The sequence below is a fragment of the Mesoplodon bidens genome (genome assembly GCF_964165515.1).
Source record: "Mesoplodon bidens genome assembly, chromosome: 14".
Lineage (NCBI taxonomy): Eukaryota > Metazoa > Chordata > Mammalia > Artiodactyla > Ziphiidae > Mesoplodon > Mesoplodon bidens.
This window is the reverse complement of record NC_138170.1, coordinates 43,653,269-43,666,619: the sequence shown is the minus strand read 5'-3', so window position 1 is coordinate 43,666,619 and position 13,351 is coordinate 43,653,269. Positions and strand designations below refer to the sequence as shown.

Below are 13,351 nucleotides of genomic sequence, written 5' to 3'. Positions count from 1 at the left end.
ACCAAGCACAGGCCAGAACCCCACATTTCTCATAGTGGAACGAGTGGCAGAGAAGGCCCCTGTGTCCAAAATGTGCACCCCTCACCAATTCAGCAAAATGCCTTCAGTTCATTCTGTCAAAAGTCTCTGAAACATGCACTTTTTAAGAAGAAAGGAGAATTTCTGTAGTTTAAAATAATTAGGATGGTTTTCCCTGGCTCTCTTTTCACTCTTGGTGGATTTCTAACCGTAGTCCAAATAATACCTTATATTTGTCTGACTCCCAGAGCAGAAGATAAAGAAACAAAGCCAGCTTAATACTTCCCAATGCAATGGTCACCTCGGCCAGCCCGAGGTGACCAATAACGTTCCTAAACGGGACGTTGTTAGGAAACTTGAATACAGCTCTCTACCCACTGAGGTGTCCTTAGGAAGTCATTCCTATTTTAAATGGTTCTCTGGGAAGTAAGAGTGGCCTAGCATCCTGTCTGCCGCTGCAGTAGACCCCTGGGGTCGACTTGTCTGATGTGACAAAATCCAATTTATCTCTTTGAAGAACTGAGTGTTTGTGGAGAGCCTGGGCTGGTCTCCAGAGAAAATGTTCACAGCTCATTAGGTTTATGTTGCAAACAATGAAAATGAAACGACTCCTGCCCTGGTTCTCTCTCTCTCCTTCTTCCCCTGCCCCTACTTGGTCAGAAATAACCCGTTATCAGTTTAACTTCATTGCCTTTGCCACATGTAAATCTTCTCCCTTTTGTTGGTTAGTTCAGTGGAACGCTTTTTTCAAATGAAATCTGCTAGAAAACACAGACTGTGAGTTGTTGAGGGAAAAGCAGGGGTTGGATCCTCAGACTCTGCCTCTCGCCCCTCATTTCCCTGCGCTCTCCTTGCCAGGCCCCTGCGGCTCTTCTAGGAATCCAAGAACTCCCTGGACACAGTCTGAAAACACAGCTGGGTGCTGTGTAGCTGGACTGCCTCATCAGTCTAGGCTGAGGTGGAAGGTTCTTTTTTGTTCTAACCCTCTTAAAGACAAAGCAAATATTTTAAAAATGTTAACACATTGATTCCATGTGATGGGTTGTTTGTTATAATATTCTTGACCTTTCTGAATTTGTTCCCCAAACAAGAAGTTAAAAAATAGTGGGGGTGGTGGGGAGAAAAATGTCTGTACACTGGATCAAATACAGTGCTGGTCCTTTGGGAGAAATTCTCCTAAAGTCTTATGGGATGGAGGAATGCACTGTTGGAGGAAAACAGGCAGAACTGGCCTGTTCCTTCTTGTAGTAGTGCCTTGGATGCCAGGCCTGCTTGGAAAGGGTGAGTCTTTAGGACAGTCAGTGGAATTATAAAAGGATTGTGCTTTGAGTATTTTGATGACAGTTAAAATATGTAGCATTGCTAAGATATATAAGGTGTGTATATATATATATATATATATATAGCTGTATGTATATTATTTTTACTGATATAATTGACATATAACAGTTTCAGGTATACAACATAATGATTATATACAATGTGTATATATATAATATATATTATATTACATATAATATTATGTATGTATTATATATGTATTATGTATACATAATGTATATATTTGTCTCAAAGTGATGACCACAATAAGCCTAGTTAATGTCCATCACCACACAGTTACAAATTTTTTTCTTGTGATGAAAACTTTTAAAATCCACTTTCAAGATACATTAGCTACTTTCAAATATACATTACAGTATTACTAAATGTACATTGTACATGTTCATCATGCTGTACATTACACCCCCAGGACCTATTTATTTTGTAACTGGAAGTTTGTGCCTTTGACTACCTTCACCTATTTTGCCTACTGCCCACCCCTGCCTCTGGCAACCACCAATCTGTTCTCTGTATCTGTGAGTTTTTTGGGTTTGTTTTTACTTTTATATTTTAGATTCCACATAAAAGTGAGATCATGCAATATTTGTCTTTCTCTGTCTGACTTATTTTGCTTAGCAGTATGCCCGCAAAAGCCACCCATGTTGTCCCAAATAGCAATAATTCCTTTTTTGTAGCTGAATGATATTCTATTGTATATGTATATATCACATTTTCTTTATCCACTGATGGACGCTTAGGTTGTTTGCATGTCATGGCTATTGTGAGTAATGTTGCAGTGAACTTGGGGGTGCAGATACCTTTTAGAGTTAGTGTTTTTTTTTGCTTCAGAAGCAGAAGTGTTGGATCATACAGTAGTTCTATTTTTAATTTTTGAGGAACCTCCATGGTGTTGCCCATAGTGGCTGTACCAATTTACATTCCCACAGTGCCCAAGGGTTCCCTTTGCCCCACATTCTTGCCAACACTTCTTATTTCTTGTCTTTTTGAAAAAATAATAGCCATTGTAATAAGTATGAGATAATATCTCATTATGGTTTTTGTTTTTTGTTTTTGTGTTTTTCGCTGCACCTGCAGCTTGCAGGATCATACTCCCCTGACCAGGGATCAAACCCCTGCCCCCTGCAGTGGAAGCACAGAGTCCTAACCACTGGACAGCCAAGGAATTCCCTCATTGTGGTTTTTTTTCATCTTTATTGGAGTATAATTGCTTTACAATGGTGTGTTAGTTTCTGCTTTATAACAAAGTGAATCAGTTATACATATACATATGTTCCCATATCTCTTCTCGCTTGCGTCTCCCTCCCTCCCACCCTCCATATCCCACCCCTCTAGGTGGTCACAAAGCACCGAGCTGATCTTCCTGTGCTATGCGGCTGCTTCCCACTAGCTATCTATTTTACGTTTGGTAGTGTATATATGTCCATGCCACTCTCTCACTTTGTCACAGCTTACCATTCCCCCTCCCCATATCCTCAAGTCCATTCTCTAGTAGGTCTGTGTCTTTATTCCCGTCTTACTATTAGGTTCTTCTTGACATTTTTTTCCCTTAAATTCCATATATATGTGTTAGCAAACGGTATTTGTCTTTCTCTTTCTGACTTACTTCACTCTGTATGACAGACTCTAAGTCCATCCACCTCATTACAAATAGCTCAGTTTCATCTCTTTTTATGGCTGAGTAATATTCCATTGTATATATGTGCCACATCTTCTTTATCCATTCATCCAATGATGGACACTTAGGTTGTTTCCATCTTATGGCTATTGTAATTAGAGTTGCAATGAACAATTTGGTACATGACTGTTTTTGAATTATGGTTTTCTCAGGGTGTATGCCCAGTAGTGGGATTGCTGGGTCAAATGGTAGTTCTATTTGTAGTTTTTTAAGGAACCTCCAGACTGTTCTCCATAGTGGCTGTACCAATTCACATTCCCACCAGCATTGCAAGAGTGTTCCCTTTTCTCCACACCCTCTCCAGCATTTATTGTTTCTAGATTTTTTGATGATGGCCATTCTGACTGGTGTGAGATAATATCTCACACCAGTAGTTTTGATTTGCATTTGTAGTTTTGATTTGCATTTTTCTAATGATTAATGATGTTGAGCATTCTTTCATGTGTTTGTTGGCAGTCTGTATATCTTCTTTGGAGAAATGTATATTTGGGTCTTCTGCCCATTTTTGGATTGGGTTGTTTGTTTTTTTGTTATTGAGCTGCATGAGCTGGTTGTAAATTTTGAAGATTAATCCCTTGTCAGTTGCTTCATTTGTAAATATTTTCTCCCATTCTGAGGGTTGTCTTTTGGCCTTGTTTACGGTTTCCTTTGCTGTTCAAAAGCTTTGAAGGTTCATTAGGTCCCATTTGTTTATTTTTGTTTTTATTTCCATTTCTCTAGGACGTGGGTCAAAAGGGATCTTGTTGTGATTTATGCCATAGAGTGTTCTGCCTATGTTTTCCTCTAAGAGTTTGATAGTGTCTGGCCTTACATTTAGTTCTTTAATCCATTTTGAGCTTATTTTTGTGTATGGTGTTAGGGAGTGATCTAATCTCATACTTTTACATGTACCTGTCCAGTTCTCCCAGCACCACTTATTGAAGAGGCTGTCCTTTCTCCACTGTACATTCCTGCCTCCTTTATCAAAGATAAGGTGACCATATGTGTGTGGGTTTATCTCTGGGCTTTCTATCCTGTTCCATTGATCTATCTTTCTGTTTTTGTGCCAGTACCATACTGTCTTGATTAGTGTAGCTTTGTAGTATAGTCTGAAGTCAGGGAGCCTGATTCCTCCAGCTCCATTTTTCATTCTCAAGATTGCTTTGGCTATTCGGGGTCTTTTGTGTTTCCATACAAATTGTGAAAATTTTTGTTCTAGTTCTGTGAGAAATGCCAGTGGTAGTTTGATAGGGATTGCATTGAATCTGTAGATTGCTTTGGGTAGTAGAGTCATTTTCACAATGTTGATTCTTCCAATCCAAGAATGGTATGTCTCTCCATCTATTTGTATCATCTTTAATTTCTTTCATCAGTGTCTTATAATTTTCTGCATACAAGTCTTTTGTCTTCTTAGGTAGGTTTATTCCTAGATATTTTATTCTTCTTGTTGCAATGGTAAATGGGAGAGTTTTCTTAATTTCACTTTCAGATTTTTCATCATTAGTGTATAGGAATGCCAGAGATTTCTGTGCATTAATTTTGTATCCTGCTACTTTACCACATTCATTGATTAGCTCTAGTAGTTTTCAGGTAGCATCTTTAGGATTCTCTATGTATAGTATCATGTCATCTGCAAACAGTGACAGCTTTACTTCTTCTTTTCCGATTTGGATTCCTTTTATTTCCTTTTCTTCCCTGATTGCTGTGGCTAAAACTTCCAAAACTTTGTTGAATAAGAGTGGTGAGAGTGGGCAACCTTGTCTTTTTCCTGATCTTAGTGGAAATGCTTTCAGTTTTTCACCATTGAGGACGTTGTTGGCTGTGGGTTTGTCATATATGGCCTTTATTATGTTGAGGAAAGTTCCCTCTATGCCTACTTTCTGCAGGGTTTTTATCATAAATGGGTGTTGAATTTTGTCGAAAGATTTCTCTGCATCTGTTGAGGTGACCATGTGGTTTTTCTCCTTCAACTTGTTAATATGGTGTATCACATTGATTGATTTGTGTATATTGAAGAATCCTTCCATTCCTGGAATAAACCCCACTTGATCATGGTGTATGATCCTTGTAATGTGCTGTTGGATTCTGTTTGCTAGTATTTTGTTGAGGATTTTTGCATCTATGTTCATCAGAGATATTGGCCTGTAGTTTTCTTTCTTTGTGACATCCTTGTCTGGTTTTGGTAACAGGGTGATGGTGGCCTCATAGAATGAGTTTGGGAGTATTCCTCCCTCTGCTATATTTTGGAAGAGTTTTAGAAGAATAGGTGTTAGCTCTTCTCTAAATGTTTGATAGAATTGGCCTGTGAAGCCATCTGGTCCTGGGCTTTCGTTTTTTGGAAGATTTTTTATCACAGTCTCAATTTCAGTGCATGTGATTGGTCTGTTCATACTTTCTATTTCTTCCTGATTCAGTCTTGGCAGGTTGTGCATTTCTAAGAATTTGTCCATTTCTTCCAGGTTGTCCATTTTATTGGCATAGAGTTTCTTGTAGTAATCTCTCATGATCTTTTGTATTTCTGCAGTGTCAGTTGTTTCTTCTCCTTTTTCATGTCTAATTCTATTGATTTGAGTCTTCTCCCTTTTTTTCCTGATGAGTCTGGCTAATGGTTTATCAATTTTGTTTATCTTCTCAGAGAACCAGCTTTTAGTTTTATTGATCTTTGCTCATTTCCTTCATTTCTTTTTCATTTATTTCTGATTTGATCTTTCTGATTTCTTTCCTTCTGCTAACTTTGGGTTTTTTTTTGTTGTTGTTCTTCTTTCTCTAATTACTTTAGGAGCAAGGTTAGGTTGTTTATTCGAGATGTTTCCTGTTTCTTAAGGTATGATTGTATTGCTATAAACTTCCCTCTTAGAACTGCTTTTGCTGCATCCCATAGGTTTTGGGTCATTCGTTGTGTTTTCATTGTCATTTGTTTCTAGGTATTTTTTAATTTCCTCTTTAATTTCTTCAGTGATCACTTCGTTATTAAGTAGTGTATTGTTTAGCCTCCATGTGATTGTATTTTTTACAGCTCTTTTCCTGTAATTGATATCTAGTCTCATAGCATTGTGGTCGGAAAAGATACTTGATACAATTTCAATTTTCTTAAATTTACCAAAGCTTGATTTGTGACCCAAGATATGATCTATCCTGGAGAATGTTCCATGAGCACTTGAGAAAAATGTGTATTCTGTTGTTTTTGGATGGAATGTCCTATAAATATCAATGAAGTCCATCTTGTTTAATGTATCATTTAAAGGTTGTGTTTCCTTATTTATTTTCATTTTGGATGATCTGTCCATTGGTGAAAGTGGGGTGTTATAGTCCCCTACTATGAATATGTTACTGTTGATTTCCCCTTTTATGGCTGTTAGTATTTGCCTTATGTATTGAGGTGCTCCTATGTTAGGTGCATAAATATTTACAATTATTATATCTTCTTCTTGGATCAATCCCTTGATCATTATGTAGTGTCCTCTTTGTCTCTTCTGATAGTCTTTATTTTAAAGTCTATTTTATCTGGTATGAGAATTGCTGCTTCAGCTTTCTTTTGGTTTCCATTTGCATGGAATATTTTTTTCCATCCCCTCACTTTCAGTCTGTATGTGTCTCTAGGTCTGAAGTGGGTCTCTTGTAGACAGCATATATATGGTTCTTGTTTTTGTATCCATTCAGCCAGTCTGTGTCTTTGGGTGGGTGCATTTAATCTGTTTACATTTAAGGTAATTATCTATATGTATGTTCCTATTCCCATTTTCTTAATTGTTTTGGGTTTGTTATTGTAGGTCTTTTCCTTCTCTTGTGTTTCTTGCCTAGAGAAGTTCTTTTAGCATTTGCTCTAGAGCTGGTTTTGTGGTGCTGAATTCTCTTAGTTTTTGCTTGTCTGTAAAGGTTTTAATTTCTCCATCATATCTGAATGAGATCCTTGCTGGCTAGAATAATCTTGGTTGTAGGTTTTTCTCCTTCATCACTTTAAATATGTCCTGCCAGTCCCTTCTGGCTTGCAGAGTTTCTGCTGAAAGATCAGCTGTTAACCTGATGGGGATTCCCTTGTGTGTTATTTGTTGTTTTTCCCTTGCTGCTTTTAATATGTTTTCTTTGTATTTAATGTTTGACAGTTTGATTAATATGTGTCTGGGCATGTTTCTCCTTGGATTTATCCTGTATGGGACTCTCTGTGCTTCCTGGACTTGATTAACTATTTCCTTTCCCATATTAGGGAAGTTTTCAACTATAATCTCTTCAAATATTTTCTCAGTCCCTTTCTTTTTCTCTTCTTCTTCTGGAATCCCTATATTCGAATGTTGGTGTGTTTAATGTTGTCCCAGAGGTCTCTGAGACTGTCCTCTGTTCTTTTCATTCTTTTTTCTTTATTCTGCTCTGCAGTAGTCATTTCCACTATTTTATCTTCCAGGTCACTTATCCATTCTTCTGCCTCAGTTATTCTGCTATTGATCCCTTCTAGAGTATTTTTAATTTCATTTATTGTGTTGTTCATCGTTCCTTGTTTCATCTTTAGTTCTTCTAGGTCCATGTTAAATGTTTCTTGCATTTCCTCTATTCTATTTCCAAGATATTGGATCATCTTACTATCGTTATTCTGAATTCTTTTCCAGGTAGACTGCCTATTTCCTCTTCATTTGTTAGATCCGGTGTGTTTTTATCTTGCTCCTTCATCTGCTGTGTGTTTTTCTGTCTTCTCATTTTGCTTATCTTACTGTGTTTGGGGTCTCCTTTTTGCAGGCTGCAGGTTCGTAGTTCCCTTTGTTTTTGGTGTCTGTCGCCAGTGGCTAAAGTTTGTTCAGTGGGTTGTGTAGGCTTCCTGGTGGAGGGGACTAGTGCCTGTGTTCTGGTGGATAAGGCTGGATCTTGTCTTTCCGGTGGGCAGGTCCACGTCTGGTGGTGTATTTTCGGGTGTTTGTGGACTTATGATTTTAGGCAGCCTCTCTGCTAATGGGTGGGGTTGTGTTTGTGTCTTGCTAGTTGTTTGGCATAGGGTGTCCAGCACTGTAGCTTGCTGGTCGTTCAGTGAAGCTGGGTGTTTGTGTTGAGATGGAGATCTCTGGGAGATGTTCGCTGTTTGATATTACATGGAGCTGGGAGGTCTCTTGTGGACCAGTGTCCTGAAGTTGGCTCTCCCACCTCAGAGGCACAGCACTGACTGCTGGCTGCAGCACCAAGAGCCTTTCAACCACACGGCTCAGAATAAAAGGGAGAAAAAGTAGAAAGAAAGAAAGAGGATAAAAGAAAAGAAAATAAAGTAAGGTAAACTAAAATAAAGTTATTAAAATAAACAAAATAATTATTAAGAAAAAGCATTTTTTAAGTAAAAAAAAAAGGGACGGTTAGAACCCTAGGACAAATGGTGAAAGCAAAGCTATACAGACAAAATCTCACATAGAAGCATAGACATACACACTCAAAGAAAGAGGAAAAGGCGAAAAAATAATAAATCTTGCTCTCAAAGTCCACCTCCTCAATTTGGGATGATTTGTTGTCTATTCAGGTATTCCACAGTTGCAGGGTACATCATGTTGATTTTGGAGATTTAATCCGCTGCTCCTGAGGCTGCTGGGAGAGATTTCCCATTCTCTTCTTTGTTCGCACAGCTCCCGGGGTTCAGCTTTGGATTTGGCCCCGCCTCTGCGTGTAGGTCACCAGAGGACGTCTGTTCTTCACTCAGACAGGACGGGGTTAAAGGAGCCGCTGATTCGGGGGTTCTGACTCACTCAGGACCGGGGGGAGGGAGGGGTACGGATGCGGGGCAAGCCTGCGGCGGCAGAGGCCAGCGTGACGTTGCAGCAGCCTGAGGCGCCATGCGTTCTCCCGGGGAAGTTGTCCCTGGATCCCGGGACCCTGGCAGTGGCGGGCTGCACAGGCTCCCGGGAGGGGAGGCATGGATAGTGACCTGTGCTCGCACACAGGCTTCTTGTGGTGGCAGCAGCAGCAGCCTTAGCGTCTCTTGCCCGTCTCTGGGGTCCGCGCTGTTAGCCGCGGCTCGCGCCCATCTCTGGAGCTCCTTTAAGCAGCGTTCTTAATCACCAGGAAACAAAGAGGGAAGAAAAAGTCTCTTGCCTCTTCGGCAGGTCCAGACTTTTTCCCGGACTCCCTCCCGGCTAGCTGTGGCGCACTAGCCCCTTCAGGCTGTGTTCACGCCGCCAACCCCAGTCCTCTCCCTGCGCTCCCACCGAAGCTCGAGCCTCAGCTCCCAGCCCCGCCCGCCCCAGCGGGTGAGCATACAAGCCTCTCGGGCTGGTTAGTGCTGGTCGGCACCGATCCTCTGTGAAGGAATCTCTCCGCTTTGCCCTCCGCACCCCTGTGGCTGTGCTCTCCTCCTTGGCCCCGAAGTTTTCCCCCTCCGCCTCCCACAGTCTCCGCCCGCAAAGGGGCTTCCTAGTGTGTGGAAACCTTTCCTCTTTCACAGCTCCCTCCCACTGGTGCAGGTCCTGTCCCTATCCTTTTGTCTCTGGTTATTCTTTTTTCTTTTGCTCTACCCAGGTACGTGGGGACTTTCTTGCCTTTTGGGAGGTCTGAGGTCTTATGCCAGCGTTAAATGGGTGTTCTGTAGGAGTTGTTCCACGTGTAGATGTATTTCTGATGTATCTGTGGGGACGAAGGTGATCTCCGCGTCTTACTCTTCCGCCATCTTCCCCATCTCCTTCACTGTGGTTTTGATTTGCAGTTCTCTGATGATTAGGAATGTGAAGCATCATTTCATTTATCTGTTGACTATCTGTATGTCTTCTTTGGGAAAATGTCTATTCAGATCCTCTGCCCATTTTTTAATCAGATTGTTTGGGGTTTTTTGCTATTGAGTTGTATGAGTTCTCTATATATTTTGGATATTAACCCCTTATCAGATGTATGATTTGCAAATATCTTCTCCCATTTGGTAGGTTGCCTTACCATTTTGTTGATGGTTTCCTTTGCTATGCAGAAGCTTTCTAGTTTGATGTAGTCTCACTTGTTTACTTTTGCTTTTGTTGTTTTTGCTTTTGGTGTCAGAGCCAAAAAATTATAGCCAAGACTGATGTCAAAGAGCTTACCACCTATGTTTTCATCTAGGAGTTTTATGCTTTCAGGTCTTATGTTCAAGTCTTTAATCCATTTTAAGTTTATTTTTTTTTTTTTTTTTTTTTTTTTCTTTTTGCGGTATGCGGGCCTCTCACTGCTGCGGCCTCTCCCGTTGCGGAGCACAGGCTCCGGACGCGCAGGCCCAGCGGCCATGGCTCACGGGCCCAGCCGCTCCGCGGCACATGGGATCCTCCCAGACCGGGGCACGAACCCGTATCCCCTGCATCGGCAGGCGGACTCTCAACCACTGCGCCACCAGGGAGGCCCTAAGTTTATTTTTAAATGTTTCTTTTGCATGTGGCTGTCTAGTTTTCCCAACACCATTTATGGAAGAAACAGTCCTTTCCCTATTGTATATTCATACAATGAATATATATATCTCTGCTTACAAGTGTCTGGCTCCTCCTTAGAGCGCAAAATCCATGAGGGCATGAGCCTGGTTTGTTTACTGTTCCAGCTCCAGTCTTGGGCATGTAATAGGTGCTCAATAAAAATTTTTTGTATAAATAAATGAATATATCCCTCCTTTGAACGGTCTCGTTGAGGGTGGAGATGTTGTCTTTTATTTCTTGGTATCTCCAAGACTCGAGAAATGTTTGTGATTTGAATGTTTTATTTTATTCATTCATCGATTCCTATTGAGCATCTACCACATGCCAGACACTGTGCTAGGTACTGAGGATACAGCAGGGTATAAAACTGAGAAAACTCTTGTTTTCACAGACATGAGTGAGAGGAAATGGACAATGAATATAATAAACTAGTAAATTCTTTAATTTTTTTTGCCAATTTTGGAATATAATTAATATCCCTATTTACTTCCTGTTTCTGAAGAACAAAGTATAATACCTTTCCTGTAATAAAATTGTAGATGATGCAAAGCCTGCTGGGGAGACAACAAATTCACCCCCTTCCTGGAGAAAATAAGAACATGTTAATAATAAGGCATGGGAAAAAGATAAGGATAAGAAAGGGACAGTAGCAAAAGGATTCTTTCCTCCTTAGCTGAGCTTCCTGCACTGTCAGCTTGCCATCTTATCCCGACTGCTTTCCCCACACATCTGTCTTTTTCAACCTTGAAAGCCCGTCGTGATGTTTGCAGTGGAAGATTTTGAGTGACCCTGAACTAGCCGTTGCCAAGGTATCCCTACTTACTACTCACAGCAGGAATAATAAATCTGCCTGTGTGCTGTCTCCTTCCATTTCAAGACACATAACAATGAATTCAGAGCAGGAAGTAAAGAGAGTTATCTCATGTAATACTAGCCTTGTACATTAAAAAAAAATACTTTTTGTAAATAAATTCATTATCTCATTGGATGCTTTCAAGACCACAGTGAGTTAAGATGAGGATTTCAGGAACTTCCCTGGTGACGCAGTGGTTAAGAATCCGCCTGCCAATGCAGGAGACACAGGTTCGAGCCCTGGTCCAGGAAGATCGCACATGCCACAGAGCAGCTAAGCCCGTGCACCACAACTACTGAGCCTGTGCTCTGGAGCCCGTGAGCCACAACTACTAAGCCTGTGTGCCACAACTACTGAAGCCCGCGTGCCTAGAGCCCATGCTCCGCAACGAGAGCAGCCACTGCAATGAGAAGCCTGTGCACTGCCATGAAGTGTAACCCCTGCTCACCGCAACTAGAGAAAGCCCACACACAGCAGCGAAGACCCAACACAGCCAAAAATAAATATTAAAAAAAATAAATAAGGATTTCAGTTATGGTGTCCAGATACCCCCAATTAAACCTTATATTGTTCCAGCATTTTTCCTGGATTTTTTAATAGATTTTTTTTTTAGAGCAGTTTTAGGTTCACAGCAAAATTGAATGGAAGGTACAGAGATTTCTCGTATACTTCTGTCCTCATACACACACAGCCTCCCTATCAACATTGCCCACCAGAATGGTACATTGGTTACAGTAGATGAACCTGCATTGACATATCATCACCGAAAGCCTATAGCTCACATTAGGGTTCACGGTTGGTGTTGTATATTCTGTGAGTTTTGACACATGTATAATAACATGTACCTACCATTATAGGTCCTACGGAGTTTCATGGCCCTAAAAATCTTCTGTGTGTCTGCCTACTCATCCCTCTGTTCTAGACCTTTCATTCTGTGATAAAGTGTCATTATAATTCTAGATTTGAAAATATTTTTGATAGAATTATTTAATAGGTTTTTCAATATAGTAAAGCTTCTTTCTTGGTTAATAAATATTTTACAAACTTATGTAAATTTAATTATTTCTAGAGCCTGCTTTTACTTGCAGAGGAGTCCTGATTTGGATGATAAATTACATGGTCTCCATAATTACAGTCTGCATTTAAGGGAAGAAAAACTGGTCCCCAGAGAAAAGGGGACTCTCCTTGGTATGTCTGGCCAGTCAGGTGCAGAGCAGTACTGAAGTCCAGGTGCTCTGACTTCTGGCACTTTCTACACAAAAGACACAAAGCCAGATGGGGAGACAACTCAGATCTCAAAGCTTATCACATCCTTAAGTAGTTTAAAGTAGTTATGAAAGTGGGATTGCTTCTGTATTTCTAATTCAGACGTGAGAAAATTCACTATGTAAGTAAATAATGTAGCCGGTGAGGAATAGAACAGACTGAGAGAAGCCCAGATCAACACTCAGGCAGGCAAGTGGGGATCTGCCTAAAGAGGATGGAATAATACAGAGGAAGGTTGGATTTAAAAGGGAGTACTGTGCTTTTAGAGAAGATTCCATAAATCGTTAAGTCAGTGAGTTAAGTCATCTTCAGATGTTTGATGGTATTCTGCGACTGAAATTAAAGTTTCATTTGCATATTTCTGGGACATGGGTGCATCTATTTATCCAGAATGAGTCTAGGTTCTGATCAAATACATACTAAACTTGCCTAATATGATAATTAACCGTTCTGTAGTATCACCCATGTATAATTGTATTACAATGTTAGCATCCTAAAGATTGAAGTGATTATTAACTTTTCCATAGCAAATCAGAAGGAAATTGTTTCAAAGAGGGTTAGGTTTTCATAAAGACCAATTCCTGTTCTTATATTCACTTTAAGATGTTGTATTTAATATAGACCCTGCTGTAGAAACACACAGTTAGCCTAAGTCAGACAGGAAAGAGCAATCACTCTTTTACAAAATAAATCACAGGGGGTCAGGGGAACAACTAACACACAGAAGGCAGTGGTCAATAACACAGGGTGGTGTGTGGAGTTGATTCTCCACCCCCAGGCATTGTTCAGATGTGTTGCCTTAGATGCTATCCCCGTGACAGGGTATTA

The 13,351-nt window shown here is 40.4% G+C and overlaps 1 protein-coding gene across 1 annotated transcript in view; it reads left to right on the top strand.

Annotated features, from left to right (window-relative positions):
* The window catches only part of EML6 (EMAP like 6), a 372,392-nt gene that overhangs the window by 231,322 nt on the left and 127,719 nt on the right, over positions 1-13,351 (top strand). The window lies entirely within an intron of this gene.